Source organism: Schistocerca nitens, chromosome 2 (assembly GCF_023898315.1).
Source record: "Schistocerca nitens isolate TAMUIC-IGC-003100 chromosome 2, iqSchNite1.1, whole genome shotgun sequence".
Classification (NCBI taxonomy): Eukaryota; Metazoa; Arthropoda; class Insecta; order Orthoptera; family Acrididae; genus Schistocerca; species Schistocerca nitens.
The window spans coordinates 539,384,710-539,408,102 of record NC_064615.1 but is presented as its reverse complement, the minus strand read 5'-3'; positions in this window follow the sequence as shown (position 1 = coordinate 539,408,102).

Genomic DNA, 23,393 nt, shown 5'->3' with positions numbered 1-23,393 from the left:
CCAGTAAACTTCGATCGTCGATCCAGGGCATATCACATACACAACTTCAGACAAAGAGTAATTGGATGGGGATTCCCATGCCCTTGGCCTGCCCGCTCCCCTTACGTCAAGCCCCATGACTTTTTTATCTGGTGTTGTGTAAAGTTCCTGGTGTACTCGACGGCAATAGGAACCGAACCTGAACTTATTGAGCTTACTGAGCACATCTTTACGGTGTTCGATACCATAAGAGAGGAACGCGAAATCTCACAGGAAATCAGGGAAAACATGGTTTGTCTTTGTACATTACGTAATGAAGTTTATGGGTGTCACATTGAACATCTATTCCAGAGTACTGAAGTTAGGAATCAGTTTTGCGGTATTTAATTGTACTCTACCATCAATAAAAGTTTTCTAAACTAGACTGGCCTGGTGTTTCTAAAGAATGCGTAGAAAGTGCATAGTTCCTTAGAAACAGTATTTCACAATTCCCTGTATAGCTTCCTTGTATTAAAACATTTAAAATTTCATACTTTACGCTCTCCCAAATTTTTTAAACGTCGTTCTGTTTCATCCTATATACGTGTGTCCATAATTAGATTTCCAGTTTAAAAGCACCATACAAAGATTACAGCTGCGCAGAATGACGTCAAAATTTTAACAGCATATCATTGACGCAGGTGCCAACCTTACGAAACAAAAAAAAAACAAAAAAAAACGATAATTTCACCCATAGACGGCGCTGTAAGCGTCAGAATAAGCACACCAATGGGCGCGCGGCACACGGCTATTCCTCAGTTTCCGACCGAGACGCCCGCCATGACTGTCTCCGGTAGGGGTCGCTCGCTGTCTGTAAAGCTCCTTTACAAGAACAATGACTGTGCGCAGTAGCCTTGCAGAAGTTCCGGACACTCCAAGGTGTGAAAAAAGATATTGGTCTAATGTGTTCTAGCGCCCTGGAGAAGATGATAACAGAATTCGAAAAGACAGGTTCTTTTGAAGTGCAGTTCGGCAGGAGGAGGAAAGCAGATGATCCGAAGTCTGTCGAAGATGTAATCAAACCACTGCAAGAGGAATCAAGCAGTATTGGGCAAACATATGCATGGGGAACAGCCCGAATGCTGGTCATGCCTGCGAACACGGTGGATAAAATATTACAACACATCCTGAATTTCAGTCCGTACATAATCACCTAGGTTCCGGAGTTACTCCTTGCTGATCTGCCAGCAAGACAAACGTTCGCCCTGGAATTTGTTGCTAGCACGGAAACGGAAAATGGAAGGGCATGGAATATTCTCTGGACAGATGAATCCCATTTCCGTTACCAAGGACTTGTCAATACAGAGAAGTGCAGAATGTGGGTAACGGTAAATCCGCAAGCACATCAACCGGTATCACCACAATCTGCAAAATTCACTGAGTGGTGCGGGCTGACGGCATCGTTTATCCCAGGGCCGGACTTTTTCGAGTGGAGGAGTACTGTGGGTCCTGTTATCAGAACCGTCAATAGTAAACGTCGTGAGAGTCTTTAGCGCAGCAACGTAATTACAACCCTTGAACAATGTGGATATATGGGTAGGATCAGTTTTATGGAAGATGGCGCTCCTCCACACATTACGTAGCCATTGAGGCGGCTGCTGCAGAGTCGTTTCGGAAACGCTAGAGTTATCAGCCATTATTTCCCTACGGCCTGGACGTCCACATCAGCTGGTCTTAATCCATGCGACCTCTGGCTGCGGGGTTAGCTGAAAGACGTTGTGTTCAGTACTCCATTCATGTACGTGGATTGATTGAAGGCGTGCATTGCGCAACGCATTCTCAATGTGATCCCTGAGGCACTCCGATCTGTTGTGATACATGCTGTTCCTCAATTTCAACTTGTGGTAGAAAATGGTAAACCACACAGAGAAAAAGTCCTGGGCCAGTCTCACGAAAATACGAGACGATAGCGTTTTGATATTTATGAGGTTTTTGGCCCAAGGACAATATAAACACTATGTCATTTCGCTTTTGAAGCGGTCTTCGACCTCAGGACAATTAATAACTGATTTTTCCAATAATTGTTGTTCGAGATTGCCATTGTGGATGGGCTTTCCTAAGTAACAGTGCCACAACTGTTGGCTGCGGAACTTGAGCAGTCTTGAACTTTGAACAGTAGGGATGATGTACTGTCGAACTCAAACCATGGCCCTCTTATTGCAATTCATCTGTCGACTTTGGTTATGCACACCGTGTACAAAGAAGCATCTTGCAAGACTCTGACTAACCCGACAGATAACTATGGCTTGAAAATTTAGATAAAAGCTGCAGCAAAGTTACTGAGGAGCGTTGTTCGGAATCACTTAATCCAGCGGTTCTCCAGGACGTCCAGAGCTCTGCGTAGCCCGAGGCGCACTTTTCTGGCGCTGGAGGAGGAAACGGCAGAGGCACGCAGCGGTCCCACATCGCGGCGCGGCGCGGCGCACAGTAGGCGGCTGGCGGCTGGCGGCGGTGGCCGGCGATGGCCGCGGCGATAGCGGCGCCGCTGTCACGAGCACAGCCGCGGATTACGGCCGCAATTTCACGGCCGAGCGCCGCGCCGCCCTCCGACCGCCGCCCCCCGCCGGCTCCCGGGTGACGCCGCCCGCGGCCCAACTACTTGCGGTGTATCGAGGGGCGCCAACGACCACCGCCTGGAAACGACTGGCGCACAGTCGGCCAGCTCCAGGGGACTTCTGCAGTCCCGTACTGGGCCACACCTGCTCTCGCTTCCCGTTCGTGAGAGCTACGAAACTTGTCGGTCTCATTCCAAAGCCATCCTTCCAGTTCTTGGAGGTTTCTGGTAGCCCATACTGGACAGCACCTGCCGTACCATCTTGTTCGAGAATACTAGAAAAATGGTCAAATCCGCTCCAAAGCCATCCATGCTACCCTAGAAGCATTATGATGACCAATATTTGACCGTACCTACTGTCTCATTCTGTTAGTGATTGCTAAGAAAGTTGCTGGATCCAATGCATACCCGTGGCATTGACAAGATCACCACAGTTTGCAGTGAATGAGGTTTTACGGATGTAATTTGGGAGGTCTGGATTTTAATTCGGGGAGTAATTCTCTTACTTTTTTTGATGGATCACTTGTTATTCATAGTGAACTATAGGGAAAACGAAGGAAAAAAAAGAAGGAATACCGATGTGGATGTGGCAAAATGTTATAAAAATGCCGACGATGAAAAAGAATTACAGTGAACAAAGATTATGTTTAATGATCGAAGAAAGAAATTAGATAAGAGCACACAATAACACCTAAAAACTGAGAAAAACTGGACATCTAATGTCGTTTATTGTTTCTCATCTTGTCTTTACGGTTCTGTCGCCTCGTTTCTTATTCGATTTACTGGCGTCACTATGTTACTGGCTTGGCTGCCGGTGACTGACAGCAGCAGCGCTTATAGATAAGAGCACTGTCGTACTATCTTTGGAGCGATTGCTAGTATTTCCGGGTCATCATGTGTCGGGATTTAAGGCGGGATGGAACTACAGTGAGATCTGCACAGCCAGTACTCGCGCGACCGCAGGGGACACACATGCACTGTCCGACGGGAGGAGATTTGAACGGGGACGACCGTAGGTTGGTCGTTCGGTCGGTCGTCTCATCGGGCGACGTGTATTTGGTCTTCCGAACGCTTCTGGGCCCTTTCAATTGATCATCTTGCGGGACCTTGGTCGGTTCCTTCCTTGTGCAGAGATGTCGGGTGGCCAATGGGCCGGTGTTCCCACTGCATGGTTGGGTCCGAGCCAGTGTCTGCAGATTGTCGTCCGTCCGAAGGGAGTCGGGTCGGAGCAGTATTGAAGTCCGGACAGCCATGAGTTGCCCGATCGTTGCCGGCACACTTGACTTGAGTGTGAACGACCTTGGTTGGTCGTTCGGTCGGTCGTCTCATCGGACGACGTGTATTTGGTCGCCGACCCCGTCTGGGTTCTCTGTGTGTGTCGACTTGTGATTCATTCTTGTTGTTCCATAGCGACTAGTTTTAGCATTTTTCGAGTTTTTTGTGGAAGCGTTTTCGCAGAACCGTATGTGGCTTGTGTGGTTTGACTGAGCAGTTATTTTAATGCTGTCTGAGTGCTAGTGGTCGGTTAGGACGGAGCAGCAAGGAAGTCACTGGGGCGCTGGCGGTGTGCACGCGCTGTCGGATCGTCAGGCGCTAGCTGCGAGAGCGACAAGTTCGTTGCCCACCGAACCTGGACGCTGAAGTTGAGTGATCAGTTAATCTGTTATGAAACCTCATCTATTGTGACATCTCTTCGTTCATTTGCGGGTTGTTGCCCCCTTGGCAGCATCGCATGATGTGTTGGTGAAATCTTGCAGCCGTCTACCTATATTGTGATCAATTATTAAATTGACTGTCACTTACCAGTGAAGTGCAGCAGCGGTATTTTCTGCCCTGTGGCCGTTAACGTTCCAGTTACCTGTCCTGTTCGTTAGCGTAGATTGTATGCAGTTTGCCTATTCCTCGTCGTGTTGTTGCTGTGCAGCACAGCGTGTAGTTCGACAGCCTTTAAGTTGTTTAATTCATATTTGATTACAGTGGTTATTGTTCCCCTGTCCTCGGCCGATATTCTCCATCGGACGGAAGGGAATTGGTTAAATTGTTGGTCGGTCCTTGGGCCGTCCCTAGTTTGGAGCAGCGCCTCTGAGGAAGTCCAGCGCAGTTCTGGACGAAACGTAAGGAGCAGAAAAGTTCTTGGACCACGACCTCACATCCCGGAAAGTATATCAACAGCCATGTCACCCGGTCGTGAAAGCCTTCATTCTACAATGTCATCCGATTACCTAAGTTTTGGCTGCCTGTCTCACCTCACTTTACGTTTGAGCTACCTTCCCAGCCCGATCCTTGGAACACTTCTGAGCACAACTTGTTCTATTTGTTTTAAATTGTGATTTTCATTTTAAGTGAAGTATTTCGTGAGGCCTTTGGCCGTGTATTAATTAAGTCTTTTTTTTTAAATTTTACATGTAGGCCTTCAGCTGTGTTAAATTAAAATTTTGAGCACTGATTGTTTTAGAAAAATTTTTAATTCTTGGAAATTGTTCTATCTGAAATTGTTTGTAATCCAGGCCCTAAGCCGTTAGTTGTTCCATTTGTTATGTGTGGTCTTCAGCCGAGAATTTGCGTGAACCCCTTAATAAGGCCTTCAGCCATGTGTATTCTCTAAAGGAAAATTTTTAAAATAAGAAGCAAGGGGTTTATTCTTAATTATTTATCTGACTTGTTGTTCAGGCCTTCGTCTGTGCCACTACAGATACCACTATATCCAACTTGTTTCCATAGTCTTCTTATAGGTAGACATGGACGCATCATGCTTCTAACGACAACTATAGGCCGAAGCCTCCAAAGAGGAAGGTCCCTATGGTGGCACGAACGACTAGATGACTTACCTAGTTTCGTCTGTAGATGACTGAAGATGATGCCAATAAGGCACCGAAACTGATAGAAAAATAAAATTACTACTGTAGGCTTCTATTTTCTTTAAGTCTGTCGTATCCTGTCGTAATTTACTGCCAAGCCCTAGAATTAAATTCAGGCTGTAACACAAAAAACAGGTCATGTTGTGCGGTCTAGTTGATCGAACAAGAGTCGGCATACTATAAGAAAATTTTGTTATTTCCATTCCAGTCCAGTCTTTTGTAGATGTATCCATGTGCGAAAGGTAAAATATTTCAATTAACTTAAATGTAAAATACTGTAGAAATACGAAGAAGACATGCAGTTTAGGTTGCATACATTTGGAAGCATTTCTGGAACGGACAATAGAACTTTAAAGCATAAAACACGGAAATAAACACGACTGAAAATTTTTAAAACAGTTTCATTGCCAATCCTGTTGTATCGAAGTGAATCGTGGGTATTGAATAAAAGGCAAGAAAAACATATACAAGGAGCAGAAATGAGATTTCTTGCAAGGAAACATCACCAGTTTGATCACATATTTTAAGAAGGAAAAAGCACTCTAGCAAGATATCAACCACGACAATCGACCCAGCGTGAAAATTTGCGCCAAAATTCTGATATTTATGGTCTTCTGAAAGTACAGGTTTTTTTCTCCCTCGTGTCTGTTCGCCAGGGTAGCTGCGGGATCAGCCCGCCCGGCAGATTGCTATTCAAAGGTCTAACATTCTGTTTGTTCTATGTCGTGTCTCCCTACCACTTTCGCGCAACGACGCTCTGAGCGTGTTTGTTAGGGAATTGACTAGTCTGAACATGGGACCTGTTGCTGGTAAGGAGACGCCAGACCACACATGACATGTAGAGTTCAGAAGAGTTCAGTGAGACTAGCGATGATATAACCAAATACTTAATGATTTCAGCGTCAGCACCACTGCACATTCTGTAAAAGAATCTTCATACTAACTAAATTTAGTGGAAGGGGTTCAAGGTTTTCCTATTTATAGTTAGCTGGTAAAATAACGTCGAAAAAGCAGTTAAGTTTACCATTAGAAATTTTATTCTACTCACAAAACGTTGTTTATAAATTGCGCTATTGATAAAGGATGATAAAACCAAATGCGTTCAACAAAAATGTGAACGAATATTCCCTGAATGGGTTTCCAAGTTCTACAATGGATCGAAGGATGACCTATGCCATATCACATCTATAATCTAGGTTTAAATTAAATTTCACAAAAGAGAAAACTATCAAAATGGTCTACAGTGACCATCAATTATCTTTAATTACTTATCTATCTTGTCGTACATTCAGTCTATCCAATGAGAAACGTTATACTTTTCGTGGTGGGGCAATGTTTTTAAAGTTTGCAACGTAACAGAGACGCGAAAAGGTCTCACGCTAGAGCTTGCAGCTGGTGTGGCCCTTTTAGTGTTTTCGTAAGAACTATACTGTTCTTCTGAAGGGCTCTAGCTTTTAACATGGGCTGGGGGGTGGTCCTGGTGGTTAGCTGGCGACGTGAGTGTCCGTCCCTTATCGTATGGCCTTATAGCTTAACACGGTTCTGCTCTCGGCTTCTGTTCTCGTTTCTCCCCTTGGAACTGCGTGTGTCTCACGGTGGGAAAGTATGACATGCATTTAGGCATTCTTGTGTTAGTCTGTGGTATTCCATTTGCTCACTCGTTACTCGTATTACTTTGGTTAATTTAATGTCACGATTTATTCGGAGCTATGTGACATACTACTGGATTTGCTTATCATGTCAGGGTTTTCATGGAAGGTGTTGGATTTGCCTGACACCTTACAAAGGGGCGTGGGTTCGGTTACCGGCTGGCTGGGAGATTTTATCCGCTCGGGGACTGGATGTTTGGTTGTCTTTACGTTTGTATCATAGTAACTAACAAAAGTTCGTCTCCAATGCACTGTCGTATCGTCTTTCCGTCATTGAGATGGCTGAGTGGTCACGTACGAATGCCTAAAAGTAAAACATTCGCTTGCATCGGTTGTTTGTTACTCGCCCCGCCCCACTGCTGCCTCTTAATACCTGAACCAGAAGTACTGTCCAGTAGAGTGAGTAAGAATTTTGTGAAATACTGTTCAGACACTGGTAACATGCTTTACTCCTTTTGTCAGAGTGCACTATTTCTAAGATGTAGCTGGCGCCAGAGATTTCTTTCGTTTCAACAATTTTATGATGCTATTACCCAATGCAGCGTAAACGGATGAGCGCGCTATGAAAAAATTAGTGTAGTGATATTTGATTTTTTGACATCTTGGTTGTGAGTTATTATCTTTGGATTCTTAAGTTAGCAAATCTTAAAGTGAAGCACATTTGCCGGATATGTGGATGGTCTTCAACATCATTGACACAATAAAATTTTAAACCTATATTCATTAACTTCCTTCCATAATAGTTCTTCAGTAGTTTAGCTTTTGTTTTTTGTAATTTTGATGTTGAGGCACATAGAGAGCTGCAGTATGTCAGTACGAGAAAACTGTTTATAAAATGTTGAATGTATATGCACGTGAGTCAGTGATATTACGTACTCATACTACATATTTGCGTGAAATAATATGTTTTCTCGAACAAGATTTCAAAACACGCTGGACAGATGCGTCCATCTTTTCCCTCGTCTTCTCTCCCTTCAACATCCAGCGAATTGAAGAGCTCTGACTGTCGGACATTAGGCGACTGAAGTGGGGGCAACGAGTAACAAGCCAACGGTACGAGCGAGAGCTTAAAATCTGTTGTTTCAGAAACTCATAACTGCATACTGCCAGTTAATATGGCCCAAATTTTCGATCGGGATCGATTACTCGGGCTGATATCTCGCTTGCGCGCTTTTTTTGCAATGTGAAGTCAAGTTTGTGACTATTTCATTGTTACAGCGGTGAACTTAAGTAAAACAAAAGTACGATCTGAAGATACTCGAAAGAGTTGAAGATTTGGAAGGTGAAAGAAAAACTGGATGAAAACTAAAAGAAGTGAAATGAATATCTACAAAGAATGCATCGAGAGAGCCTACGACATCAGATAAATAACATTAAACCAAAGACCTGACAGACCAAGAAAAGATGGGAACGGTAACAGGACACAATTAACGTAATACGGAAAGGAGAGGTGAAGTGCCAGACTATGTCTTATGTCGGAAACGCGGTCAGTCCCCCTAGGATTTTCATGCGTCAGTTATCACTTCCTTCACCTCTCACAATGTTTATTACTGGGAAAAACGATGAGTTGCACCGCGGTTAAACTGTAGGTCCTCCTGCTACCGTTTGGGAATATGCCTAGTACAGCGCTGAGATGTTCAAACCAACCTTCGGCAAAGGTCCCAAGTTCGGAAACCGGTCATGTTCACTGTGTTAATCGACCAGGTAGTTTGAACTTTCGGGTTGATTACAGCTTTACCTTTAAATCAAAATAGTTAAATCAACATACCATGTTTAATTTTTTGAATAACTAACACACTTTGATGAAAATCAGTATGTTTCCATTCAATTAACATTATAGGTTCATATTCAACTTTTTTTTTTTTTTTGTGGAATTAGTTACCGCCTCATGTGAAGCAACGAACAATTTGCACGTCTCACACCGTACTAGAATAAGTTGCCTTTGGCATTCTGTCCGACATTTTGACCCATTTTTGTGATCTCAGCTCGACCTTCCCGTCACCTGATCTCTCCACGAAATATAATATGTATTCCTCAACATGTCACTGTACATTCGTAGTGGTGCCACTTTCATCGCAGTTTCTCTGAATCCAAGTCAAGTGGCCGTCATTGCAAAAGTACTTGTAACCATTGTAATTAAAATTTTTTGGTGTTATTTGTCATGCCTGATTTCCCCACCAGAGTGAAATTCGATGGTAGGAAAAGGAAAAACATAAGAACAAAAACTGGGGGAAGTAATTCGATAAAATTTTGCATAGAATATAATGTAATCAATCGCAAATAATTGGTTTGAGTATAATGAGAGAAACCTTAAAAGCTGTATGCGTGGAAGAGATCCGGAGAAAACAAAAGATTTAAGATGTGGTTATACAATGTTAAGATGCTTCAAAACAAGATTTTAAACTGTAAAATGTTTAAAGCGATAGATGTGGATTCGGACTACAACTTATTGGTAATAAGCCATATATTAAAGGCAAGAAAGTAAGGAAATGGGACCTGATAATTGAAAGAACCAAGGACCGTTGAGGGATACAAATGGAGGATTAGGCAACGACCGATGGAATACAACAGAAGACGAATCGGTAAATTTGTGGAAAGACGTAGTGAGCCCTATAGAAACCTATGGATATAACATCAGTTACTCAGTTTAGTTGATGTAAGGAGAAAATATAAAAATGCAGCAAATGAAGCAGACGATAAGGACTATAGGCGTACAAAACATGAGATTGACAGAAAGTACAAAATGGCTAAGCGGGAATGGCTGGAAGACAAGTTCATAGACACATGTATGATTGGGGAGAGAAAAGAGAAGCAGTTCTATGGATATCATGAACCTGGTGGCAAGGTAGCAGCAAGAATGCAGGGAAAACAGGTGGCAGGAATATACGGGGTGAACACTAATTAAACCGACAAACTGCAGGGACGGATTTCTGACTGCAAATGGAGAAACAAAGATGCTATGGAAATACACAATGTCGGCACTACTACAGTGTATATCCACCTTTCGCAGCAATTCAGGCTGCTATTCTCCCATGGAGACGATCGTAGAGATGCTGGATGTAGTCCTGTGGAACGGCTTGCCATGCCATTTCCACCTGGTGCCTCAGTTGGACCAGCGTTCGAGCTGGACGTGCAGGGCTGTACAAGCAATGATCACACGCACGGCACAGCGGACACACCAGGAACCGCGGTGTTGGCCGTCGAATGGCGCTAGCTGCGCAGCATTTGTGCACCGCCGCCGTCAGTGTCAGCCAGTTTGCCGTGGCATACGGAGCTCCATCGCAGTCTTTAACACTGGTAGCATGCCGCGACAGCGTGGAAGTGAACCGTATGTGCAGTTGACGGACTTTGAGCGAGGGCGTATAGTGGGCATGCGGGAGGCCGGGTGGACGTACCGCCGAATTGCTCAACACGTGGGGCGTGAGGTCTCCGCAGCACATCGATGTTGTCGCCAGTGGTCGGCGGAAGGTGCACGTGCCCGTCGACCTGGGACCGGACCGCAGCGACGCACGGATGCACGCCAAGACCGTAGGATCCTACGCAGTGCCGTAGGGGACCGCACCGCCACTTCCCAGCAAATTAGGGACACTGTTGCTCCTGGGGTATCGGCGAGGACCATTCGCAACCGTCTCCATGAAGCTGGGCTACGGTCCCGCACACCGTTAGGCCGTCTTCCGCTCACGCCCCAACATCGTGCAGCCCGCCTCCAGTGGTGTCGCGACAGGCGTGAATGGAGGGACGAATGGAGACGTGTCGTCTTCAGCGATGAGAGTCGCTTCTGCCTTGGTGCCAATGATGGTCGTATGCGTGTTTGGCGCCGTGCAGGTGAGCGCCACAATCAGGACTGCATACGACCGAGGCACACAGGGCCAACACCCGGCATCATGGTGTGGGGAGCGATCTCCTACACTGGCCGTACACCACTGGTGATCGTCGAGGGGACACTGAATAGTGCACGGTACATCCAAACCGTCATCGAACCCATCGTTCTACCATTCCTAGACCGGCAAGGGAACTTGCTGTTCCAACAGGACAATGCACGTCCGCATGTATCCCGTGCCACCCAACGTGCTCTAGAAGGTGTAAGTCAACTACCCTGGCCAGCAAGATCTCCGGATCTGTCCCCCATTGAGCATGTTTGGGACTGGATGAAGCGTCGTCTCACGCGGTCTGCACGTCCAGCACGAACGCTGGTCCAACTGAGGCGCCAGGTGGAAATGGCATGGCAAGCCGTTCCACAGGACTACATCCAGCATCTCTACGATCGTCTCCATGGGAGAATAGCAGCCTGCATTGCTGCGAAAGGTGGATATGCACTGTACTAGTGCCGACATTGTGCATGCTCTGTTGCCTGTGTCTATGTGCCTGTGGTTCTGTCAGTGTGATCATGTGATGTATCTGACCCCAGGAATGTGTCAATAAAGTTTCCCCTTCCTGGGACAATGAATTCACGGTGTTCTTATTTCAATTTCCAGGAGTGTATTTTTTAGATTAAACCATCTCAACGACCTATGAAAGAGACACTGTCCACTGCAGTCGAGGGATCTCTAGAAAGAGAAAATTTAGGTTTTCACTGCAGTAGCTAAGTTAGTGACTGATTATGGTAAGTGTCTGATGCTTTCTAACGCGACCCAGAGGAAAAACCTATAGAACATGTGATTGATCTCTGGAGTTCAGGAGACCTTTCGAAAATATCAAGCACAAATTACAATTTTAAAAGTGCCGTTCTTAGCAGAACAACACGAGACGTTTATCTACGAGAAGCACAAAGGAGAAATTCTTCCAGCGGGTGTTATGTACGGTGAGTGGCAAGATCACAATCACATTAGACAGCTGAACTGAAGAACGCTCTCTGAAACTGGCAGAGGTGGAAATTATGGAACACTATGATGACCGGGTGCAGTTGAATGAGTGGAGGAGAACAGAAAACACAATTATATTGTTGTTTACAATTCACAAACTGTCTGACATGATAGCGCCTTTCCGTAACAGACTCTTCACAAACTTTTCCTTTGGGAGACGATATTCCATGAATAGTTATCGATATAACTAGTATATATACCCTGGTGGCACACAATGAAATTAATTTTTCTTTGCGGATGAGCATACCACCTTAAGCTACTAACAATTGTAATTGGCAGTTTGTGGTTCAGTTGTTGTAATGCATCAAGTCCGCTCGATCTCGGACGTGATGCGGTTTCGAGTATTGAACACAAGGGTAATGACATACCTACCTGTGACTTGATGATGTGACCATTACTTCGTGAAACCATAATAATTCTTAAACTGGCCTGCTGAACTACAACCGTGACGTTTGAACTTTAATGTTGTCTGTTAGTGGCTGATGTGTTGAATTAAACTCCGACCAATTGCAAGGTAAGTGTTATGTGTGACTAGAAGACGGTGGCGTTAGCAGCGTGAATTTTTTGGGGGAGGGTATCGATAGTCTCCAGTTGTATCCACACAGTCCAGTCACAGGCAGCATTCGTGTATCACGAAAACGTGCTAGAGTCCTTTCGAATATTGCAATTCAAGGTGGTTGTAAATGACACAACCAGTCAACCGTGGTGCGATGTTTCTGCAGGCATTGTATAATCTTAATGGAGGTGGTCACATGGTGCCAGAGTGTTTACGGTAGATGAAGCATGGAATATTCAGGTTAGTCCTAGTACAACCGACTTTGGGAGTGCAACAGTATTCGCTAAAGTGTGAGATCACAATGGAAGAATTCGGGTATTAGTAAATAAATACTTATACGTACAGGTCGTTGGCAAGTGTAAGTTTTGCTACAAAATTTTGATCGCGAAAAAAGGTATCACGCCAGTCCAACATAAACTGCTTGAGACAATTGTAGGGGAACCGACACCCATTCACGGCGTCTGGGATGGAATGACATGCGTATTAGCTTCACACTCAGGACGTGCGTAGGACGCCCTGTACACCTGTGTTCCTAAGAGGGGGCCACCACCTTGGAATCACTGGGATTTGAAAATCGCGTTGACTGGATATCCGGGCAGGTGGAATCATAGTGGGATGAAATTGGCAATGACTACAAAGATGGGAGAAGACGTCGGGTGGCAAAGCCTCGTCAGGAAGAAATTTTGAGCTCATAGGTTTTCAGATTAACTACAAGACAAGAACAATTTTCTGACACACTTACAGACTGCCTTTGATCGTAAGTTCTGGTAGGTTTTCTTAAACTACTCTGTGTACCAAAAGATCAATGATCAATGCACATTCAGAATAACAGAACACAATGTTCTTTTGTATTAGAGACAACGTGAAACGTATCCCCGATATGTTTCCAGAAACACTCGGCGCAGGCAAATCATACAGGGTGTTTCAAAAATGACCGGTATATTTGAAACGGCAACAAAAACTAAACGAGCAGCGATAGAAATACACCGTTTGTTGCAATATGCTTGGGGCAACAGTACATTTTCAGGCGGACAAACTTTCGAAATTACAGTAGTTACAATTTTCAACAACAGATGGCGCTGCACGCGATGTGAAAGATATAGAAGACAACGCAGTCTGTGGGTGCGCCATTCTGTACGTCGTCTTTCTGCTGTAAGCGTGTGCTGTTCACAACGTGCAAGTGTGCTGTAGACAACATGGTTTATTCCTCAGAACAGAGGATTTTTCTGGTGTTGGAATTCCACCGCCTAGAACACAGTGTTGTTGCAACAAGACGTAGTTTTCAACGGAGGTTTAATGTAACCAAAGGACCGAAAAGCGATACAATAAAGGATGTGTTTGAAAAATTTCAACGGACTGGGAACGTGACGGATGAACGTGCTGGAAAGGTAGGGCGACCGCGTACGGCAACCACAGAGGGCAACGCGCAGCTAGTGCAGCAGGTGATCCAACAGCGGCCTCGGGTTTCCGTTCGCCGTGTTGCAGCTGCGGTCCAAATGACGCCAACGTCCACGTATCGTCTCATGCGCCAGAGTTTACACCTCTATCCATACAAAATTCAAACGCGGCAACCCCTCAGCGCCGCTACCATTGCTGCATGAGAGACATTCGCTAACGATATAGTGCACAGGATTGATGACGGCGATATGCATGTGGGCAGCATTTGGTTTACTGACGAAGCTTATTTTTACCTGGACGGCTTCGTCAATAAACAGAACTGGCGCATATGGGGAACCGAAAAGCCCCATGTTGCAGTCCCATCGTCCCTGCATCCTCAAAAAGTACTGGTCTTGGCCGCCATTTCTTCCAAAGGAATCATTGGCCCATTTTTCAGATCCGAAACGATTACTGCATCACGCTATCTGGACATTCTTCGTGAATTTGTGGTGGTACAAACTGCCTTAGACGACACTGCGAACACCTCGTGGTTTATGCAATATGGTGCCCGGCCACATCGCACGGCCGACGTCTTTAATTTCCTGAATGAATATTTCGATGATCGTGTGATTGCCTTGGGCTATCCGAAACATACAGGAGGCGGCGTGGATTGGCCTCCCTATTCGCCAGACATGAACCCCTGTGACTTCTTTCTGTGGGGACACTTGAAAGACCAGGTGTACCGCCAGAATCCAGAAACAATTGAACAGCTGAAGCAGTACATCTCATCTGCATGTGAAGCCATTCCGCCAGACACGTTGTCAAAGGTTTCGGGTAATTTCATTCAGAGACTACGCCATATTATTGCTACGCATGGTGGATATGTGGAAAATATCGTACTATGGAGTTTCCCAGACCGCAGCGCCATCTGTTGTTGAAAATTGTAACTACTGTAATTTCGAAAGTTTGTCTGCCTGAAAATGTACTGTTGTCCCAAGCATATTCCAACAAACGGTGTATTTCTATCGCTGCTCGTTTAGTTTTTATTGCCGTTTCAAATATACCGGTCATTTTTGAAACACCCTGTATTTTTAGTGTGACTCTTTCTTTCTCGTTTGATGATGTGCGATGAGACAGTATCGTCAGCCCCTTCTAAAGTGTAGTTAGTTCCCATCAATGAAAAAAATTGTTATATCTTACTGTTTTACTGTTGACTGTCATTTATGTTTTGATAATTCCCATCGAAAAGAGCAGAATCGTACGATGGCTTCTCGGAGGAAGCAGCCTTGATTATTCGAGAAATCCAGCACACTGACGACAGTAAGCAGTAAACAGAGCGGGCTTTTTGCATCGTCGATGTACTGTAATGAATCCTGCGTTCTTTGAGCCTGTAGAAAGCGCACGTACGACTTGCCGCCAAATGTGATACGCTGTAACGTGATCGGCCGGCTCGTGTGCCCCAGAGAGAACCAACGGTAGGTCTTCCGGAAGAACTGGCCCTCCTTTGTGTTGGTTCCGTCCGCCGTGCCCCGTGCCGGGCGGCTGCAGATGGCGGCAGCTGCATTTACTGCGATGACGGGCTGACTACCGGTCCCTTCAAAGCTCAATAATAGCCGACACGGAGAAGTCCCGCTCACCCGTCGTGCCTGAAGAATCGGAAAAGGTGGGTGATTGGTTGTGGGCGGGGATGCAGACGGTGATTGAAATAGCAGGGGGAAATGGGGAGGGAGGGTTGAAATATCAAGCGGCAGTTTGTTCGAGAGTCACAAGATCTGCGGAAGAAGTTCATTAGCAAAACGTGTTGCTATTTCCTTAAGAGTGGGGTTCTCAGCATTTTTCGTAAGTGCTGTTCCACGAACTAAATAATGAACATGGCATGAAAAGTAAGTGTGACTATGTTGTGGTTGTTACTGTTATTGTTGTTTTGTTGTCGTCTTCAGTCCGAAGACTAGTTCGATGCGGCTGTCCATGCTACTCTATCCTGTGCAAGCCGCTTCATCTCTGAATAGCTACTGCCATCTAGATCCCTGTGAATCTGCTTTCTGTATTCATTTCTCGGTCTCCCTCTACAATGTTTACATTCCATACTTCCCTTCAGTACTAAACAGATGATTCCTTGATGTCTCAGAATTTGTCATATCAACCAATCCCTTCTTCTAGTCAAGTTGTGGCACAGATTTCTTCTCTCCCCCTCTCGGCTCAGTACCTTCTCATTAGTTACGTTATCTACCCATCTAATATTCAGCATTCTTCTGTAGCACACTGAGTGGCATTAATAAATCTTTTTTCTCAAACAACTCCGCACTAGCTACATCCCACTGTCTTATTTATTTAGACACAACTAGTTTCAAGACCTTAGCTTCCTTACCAATCGCACATGCTCGTTGAGTCCAGAAACATTCGGCACACGTAAGCCAGATTACATCGTCTTACTTTTGTTAAACTCATAACGATACAATCGACTGCCTGTTTTTTCTGCATCAGTTTTCTTCCTATTACAAACAGCTGGATTATGATTTAGTTTTCTTAACCACTTTCGCTGTGATGACACACTGAATGGCACAAATAAAGATAAATTATATTTTATACTTTTAAAAGTAGCCGCAATCAAATAAATACAGGAAATAAGTACCAAAAGGTCGCTTTCGCTCATTCTTACACCACTCCTTCTCATCCACATCCTCACCTCTAGTGGTAGTGTGGAATTTTACTCCCTACAGTATTTTTATACGAATAATAAGTCATATACATAACAAATTTGACTGAAATAGCTTCATGTGCTTCTGCGTTATGCTTCAATGTCGCCTCCACTTCATTCCCAACACTGTGGGACGGCGGTTTTCTTAATCTCCTTCTTTCCAGATGGGAAGTAACCAGTAAACACTGATTCTTTGAAGAATCGAACACCTCTGTATATAACAGCTTCGAACTTCTGAGTACTTTACAAATTAGATAATGTGTTAAATATTTGACTTTAAACATGCCATCCAGTACAGTTTTAGAAAATGTTTTTATTAAGTTTAAAGTTTGTTGGAGGTGGCGAAGTGCTCTCATTATGAAACAGAGGATGAGCTCAGTCTGGGCAATTTGCGCTATGTTTTAAGAAAACTTAGTTTTTCACGTATCTCAGTGTTTATGGCGCCACAGATGATGAATTATGTGTCCTGCAGTGACATCATATGGAGGTATATGTGGACACTTCTTGCGCAGTGTGTTGCGAATAGAGTAAGTAGAAAAGAAGTAATTAATTAAAACGTCATGCCTAATGCGGCGGTTTTGCTGCATGAACAGCGAAAATGTAACAAGCGATAAAGTTTATCCGCCCATCATTGGCGTCAACAAGAAAATGTTTGATGGAAGTTTGAAATTATGCGCAAGTGTTTTGAATATAGTCAAGGATTTTGCGAGCGTTCGTTACGCTTCTTATTCAACACTACACCTACTGTGTTAAGAAGTAGGTGCTTCTAAATCCCGCAGTGTTTGTTCCCAGAGAGCTAGTGAAATCTGTACCACTCTAACGAGTTTGTTTGCGTGGCCATCCTTCGCAGCAAGAAGATATTTGTTTCGTAGATAAAAAAGCCTTCTACTGCTACACTTTATTTTATTCTCCCAGTTGTCTTTCTTCGTTTTTCACTTTAAGGCATCATCAGTAGGATCTATACTTATACAGTTATGGTACATTTTTATTTTTATCTGTATTATACGCAGATGATAAAACAGTTCACTTCTCGCTTTTTATGTAAAAGCGAGATGTGAACTGTTTTATAATATACGAATAATACATACCAGTTCACTTCTCGCTTTTACATAATAAGAGAAAAGTGAAATGTTTTATAATCTACGAATAATACATGTCAGTTCACTTCTCGATATTGCATAATAAGAGAGAAGTGAAGTGTTTTATGAACTACGAATAATACATATCAAAACAAAAATGTATCATAACTGTACCATTATAGATCCCACTGATGATACCTTAAAGTGAAAAATGACGAAACTCGTCTGAGAGAATAAATTACAGTGCAGCAAGGGAGGGCGTTTTATATTTACAAAACAAATATGTCTGTAACATTCTGTCTGAAATCTACGTAAGTACAAAGATCCATTTTTATACCTACACATTTAATCTACTTACTCTTTCACCTGCACTCTAACGACAATTGTTCAGAGTGTTTCTAGAAGTCCTACGTGAATTCCTAGACTCCAGAAGGCTACAACTATATAATGTTTTGAATATGAGACTAACCACTTCAGAGCCATATGAACAATCATATGTAACAATGTGTTTCATTTTCTCTGCTGTGGTACAGAACTGTAGCGAATTTATAAGCAACTAATTGATGAAGTTACTGCACAAATTCTAAGCTCTAAAAACGGTGTTTCCATGTTTACATATCGTGTGGAACATGCTCTTATTCCACAGACTGTCCGCTTGTGACCCCACTACTACAATCATTTTTAATTGGGAACTGTTATCACATTACTTTGACGAAAGCGAAAGTGACCAAACTGCCATAGCAAATTCATCTCGTTATCACCTAACAAACGTTTTGTGGTGAAGCAAATTGTTGTAGGCGATTTTTCGTTTGGCACTGATGCAGAACGGTTTCTCACTCCAGTCTTATCTACTAGCCACCTTCTAAGGCGCCCAAGAATTTCTGAGCACAATTTAAAAACGTCTTTCACCTCGGTCTACCCACCACATGTATGAAAAGCGTTGTGACTAAGTTTTCATTTTAAATTATACTACTTGTCTACTAGGAGTGCATTTTCTTTAGTGTTTCAGCAGTTATTTGCTATTTAACGCTAGCGGTGCGTAGATAGAGTCAGCCAGAAATATCACTACTCATCATGTGTTTCATTCAACGCCCAATGGCAACGGGAAACGCCATTTTCTTTTTATTGACAGAGAAAATAATTTTTATAGTGGAATCCTATGTGCGCCTTTGATAGAGAAATTTCATATTAATCTAGTGCGGTGCAATATTAGGCTTAAAAATGTCTGCCAACAGGGACAGCAAAACATGTAGATCAAGTAAAATTCCAACAGCGGATGTCGAAAGTACAGCCTCTATACGCCACTAGCAGACCAGAGCGACTCTGACTGGCACACGGGGAAGACCAAGTCGGGCGACGAAGATGTGGCGAATAAATGGTCCCCGATGTTTCAGTACTTGTTAGTGTTAGTCTAGCACCAGTAGCCGCGCGGGGTCAGCCGAGCGGTCATGGGCACTGCAGTCATGGACTGTGCGGCAGGTCCCGGCGGAGGTCCTCCCTCGCACATGGGTGTGTGTATTTGTCCTTAGGATAATTTAGATTAAGTAGTGTGTAAGCTTAGGGACTGATGACCTTAGCAGTTAAGTCCCACAAGATTTCACACACATTTGAACCAGTAACTTAGCCTCAGTACTACTATAGCCCGGTACGGTATCACTGTGAAGGCATTTTCACGGACAGGAGTTACGGTTCCCGCATCCCTAACACGGCAATGTTTACTATAATTTGAGAATGTAGCACTCTCTAACGTTTGTTCGCCACGTCTGCCTTTCATGACTCCTTCGTTTTGCGTGCTTGGCCGTCGGACATACTGCTGCTGTCATGCATTAACGCTACTCCTTCGCTACTGGAATTGTTTATTCCTCGTGTTTTACTGTCCCTGTTGGCACATACCATTAAACCATATACCACGCTAGACAATTTCGTGACCGCTCTATAGAATGGACACTTTATACTTCAACCTCAGTTCTCCGCTCCTACGGTGCATCGCATTAAACACGTGATGAACCGTGTTTATTTGGACTGACTCCATCTGGAAATTGCAAGTAGTAAATTGTCATGTTTGGAAAAAACAGAGAAAATGCAGCTGATGGCTCTTAGAAAAGACGGTATGCAGAAAACAACTATCCAGTGTCAGGTGTTCCGTTCAGTTGGAAATATGGTACCTGCAGTAGAAGACTGCAAATAAATCTCTGTTATGCTTCAACCAACCAACAGACTGATGACTGCTTCACTGTAAATACGATGAATAAATTATGAACTGGTTATGGCACTGGAAGTGGTTCTCACTGAGGGCGATACGACACTGTGTGCGATGGCACTCGCAATACGACGCAGAAGCAACCTGCATTGGTGGAGGACCTACAAAAGCAGTTGAAGCGGATTACCCAGTTCATACTGTGACAATAGCGATACGACACCGACGCCGTATCTCTATCGTACTGCCCAGCACGAGAGTGAGTGATGGTTGCTCCACGCAACTTTGTTGTACAATGAAAAATTCGAGTCATCAGACGTGCCTCGAAAAAAATGGAGCAAAGCTGCATCCATCTCTCTACTTACTTTCTCAGTAAAACTTTTACTTCCTGCGTAAAACATTAAAAAACTACTGTTTTTAGACTCGCGTGTGTTCTCCATTATGCAGCCTTTCTCATTCGATTTTAAGGAAACAATCGGAAAAAATACTGATTTCCCCCTTCTTATAGTCCCACGTCACAAATTGATAATGAAACTATCGGTATTTTGACACATGGGAAAATAAGTAAATTACCGGGCATAGTTTGAACAAATTTGCAGTTTACGGTTGGTGCACTTTAGGTGCTCGTTGCTGCATGCTAAATACGGCTAACATATCAAAATTGATTTTAACTCTGGAAGGAGCGTCATACCTCTTTCCACTGTCGAGAAAAAAAGTGAGATATTTGTTGGAGGTTGACTTCAACGAGGTTGGCAGCTAGGCGCCACATGTAAGGCTATTGCTGCCTGTTATGGGAATTGCGGAGCTGCCTCGTGTTTCTCTTTTTTGTATAGTCCAGATACAAGCTGGAAATAAGAAAAGTCACTCAAATGGAAGGACTACAAGTCGTCAGCTGATGATGCTAATTGGATGTTTATTCAGTCTATGCTCCCATATTACAGGAATCTTTGTGACAGGAGCAATAGAAATCTGAAACCTAGAATTCTGTTACTTCCGAATGAGCAGTTGAACGAAACCGACAGGGTGCGTCGGAATTTTTCTTGTCATCATGGGCTTCTTCCATTCCCTCACGCACTCTGTCTACCTCTACCCATAATTCACTACCCGCTATCAGCGGTAAATGATTTCACTTCATATCCAGCAAAGTTTCTTCTCAAGCTGGATCATATACTGAGAAATTTAATAGTTGTAGAGATACTATATTAGCTTTATTAATTTTTAACAATTATTTACATTAGTACCACACTGAATAAAGTGCCGTACTAGATGCTCAAACTAAAATTAAACTTTTCTTAGTGGCATTTTTAAAGTCACTCAAATACACTATGTGAACAAAAGTATCCGCACACCCCAAAAAACATACGTTTTTCAAATTAGGCGCATTGTGCTGCCACGTACTGCAAGGTATTCCATATCAGTGACCTAAGTAGTCATTAGTCATCCTCAGAGAGCAGAATGGGACGTTCCGTGGAACTCACGGACTTTGAACGTGGTCAGGTGATTGGCTGTCACTTGCGTCATACGTCTGTACGCGAGATTTCCGCACTCCTAAACATCCCTAGGTCCACTGTTTCCGATGTGATAGTGAAGTGGAAACATGAAGGGACACGTACAGCACTAAAGCGTGCAGGCAGACTTCGTCTTTTGACTGACACAGCCGACAGTTGAAGATGGTCGTAATGTGTAATAGGCAGACATCTATCCAGAGCACCACACAGGAATTCCAAACTGCATCAGGATCCACGGCAAGTACTATGACAGTTAGGCCGCAGATGAAAAAACTATGATTTCATGGTCGAGCGCCTGCTGATAAGCCACACATCACGCCGGTAAATGCTAAACGACGCCTCGCTTGGTGTAAGGAGCGTAAACATTAGACAATTGGCCAGTGGAAAAACGTTGTGTGGAGTGACGAATCACGGTATACAATGTAGCGATCCGATGTCAGGATGGCAGGGTGTGGGTATGGTCAACGTCATCTGCCAGCTTGTGTAGTGTCAACAGTGAAATTCGGAGGCGGTGGTGTTATGGCGTGGTCGTGTTTTTTTATGGAAGGGGCTTGCATCCCATGTTGTTTTTCATGGAACTATCGCATCACAGGCCTACACTGATGTTTTAAGCAACTCCTTGCTTTCCAGTGTTGAAGAGCAATTCGGGGATGGCGATTGCATCTTTCAACAAGACCTAGCACCTGTTCATAATGCAAGGCCTGTGGCGGAGTGGTTACACGACAGTAACATCCCTGTAATGGACTGGCCTGCACAGAGTCCTGACTTGAATCCTACAGAACACCTTTGGGATGTTTTGGAACGCCAACTTTGTGCCAAGTCTCACCAACCGGCATCGACACCCTTCCTCAGTGCAGCACTCCGTGAAGAATGGGAAGCCATTCCCCAAGTAACTTTCCAGCATTTGATTGAACGTATGGCTCCGAAAGTGGAAGCTGTCATCAAGGCTAAGTGTGGGCCAACACCATACTGAATTCCAGCATTACCGATGGAGGACGCCACGAACTTGTAAGTCATTTTCAGCCAGGTGTCCGGATACTTCTGATCACATAATGTGTACCAGCTTGCCTTATTATGATGAGTAGCTTTTCAGCAGGAGAAATAACATGTCGAAAATCTATTTCCTGGTTTGTCAGAGTAGCTGATACTAGCTGCTCCAAACACTGGATACTGTCTGGACTTATTCTGCAGAATTCATGGAATTTGCCTACGAACTGAGAGAGCCTATGAGGAACCACAGGCGAATTGTGTTTAATACTTACAGCATTGTTTAGGTGCACCCAATATTTATTTTCGTTTCTACTTCGATGAGCTTTAAATAGAGATAAGCTACAATAACGTCGTCTTCAGAAGACAGCTGACACAAAAACGGTGATTCGTGCTGTCTTGTTGCTTATCGCGAAGTCTCGGTGAGAATCGGAGCGTTGTACCAATTAACGTCGCGCCGCGCATCCTTTGTTGCAACGTGTCGGCTCGCATACCGTATCGTCTCAGTATGAACCACGCCTTACTGTGGCATTTCTAACTACTCTTACCTGAAGTGAATCTAGCTGAAGGGATCGGAAAGGGAAGTAGGGGGCCGGACGTTGAATGTGGTACGATTGGAAGAGTAGGGAGAGAGTTAGTAGGAGAGAGCCGAGTAAAATATTAAGACCGATAAGGATTTAAATTCCGGAAATCGATTCGTTTTACAGGCTTTTGTATACGATTCCCGACATTCGAGAGCGACGCACACGTGCGAAGCGCAAGCTTGAGCCACCTCTGGCGGCCGCACAGTGGTGCTCGCTCGCTTCCCGGAAGCCTTGACAGCCTGCGGGCCCGTGCCTGGTGCAGCTGTTGAGTCCGCAGGGGCGCGTGCTGAGCACACCTGCGGCAAATCTGGGTCACCGAGCTGACACAGCGGCAAGCGAAGCAGACGAAAGCAGCTGGTATCAAATAGCTTCTACATAGACTGATTCTGCCTCCTCCGTTTCATCGTATAATTCACGCTGCCAAATATTACATCCAAGTTTATTCTCAGTAAGACTCTGTACAGTG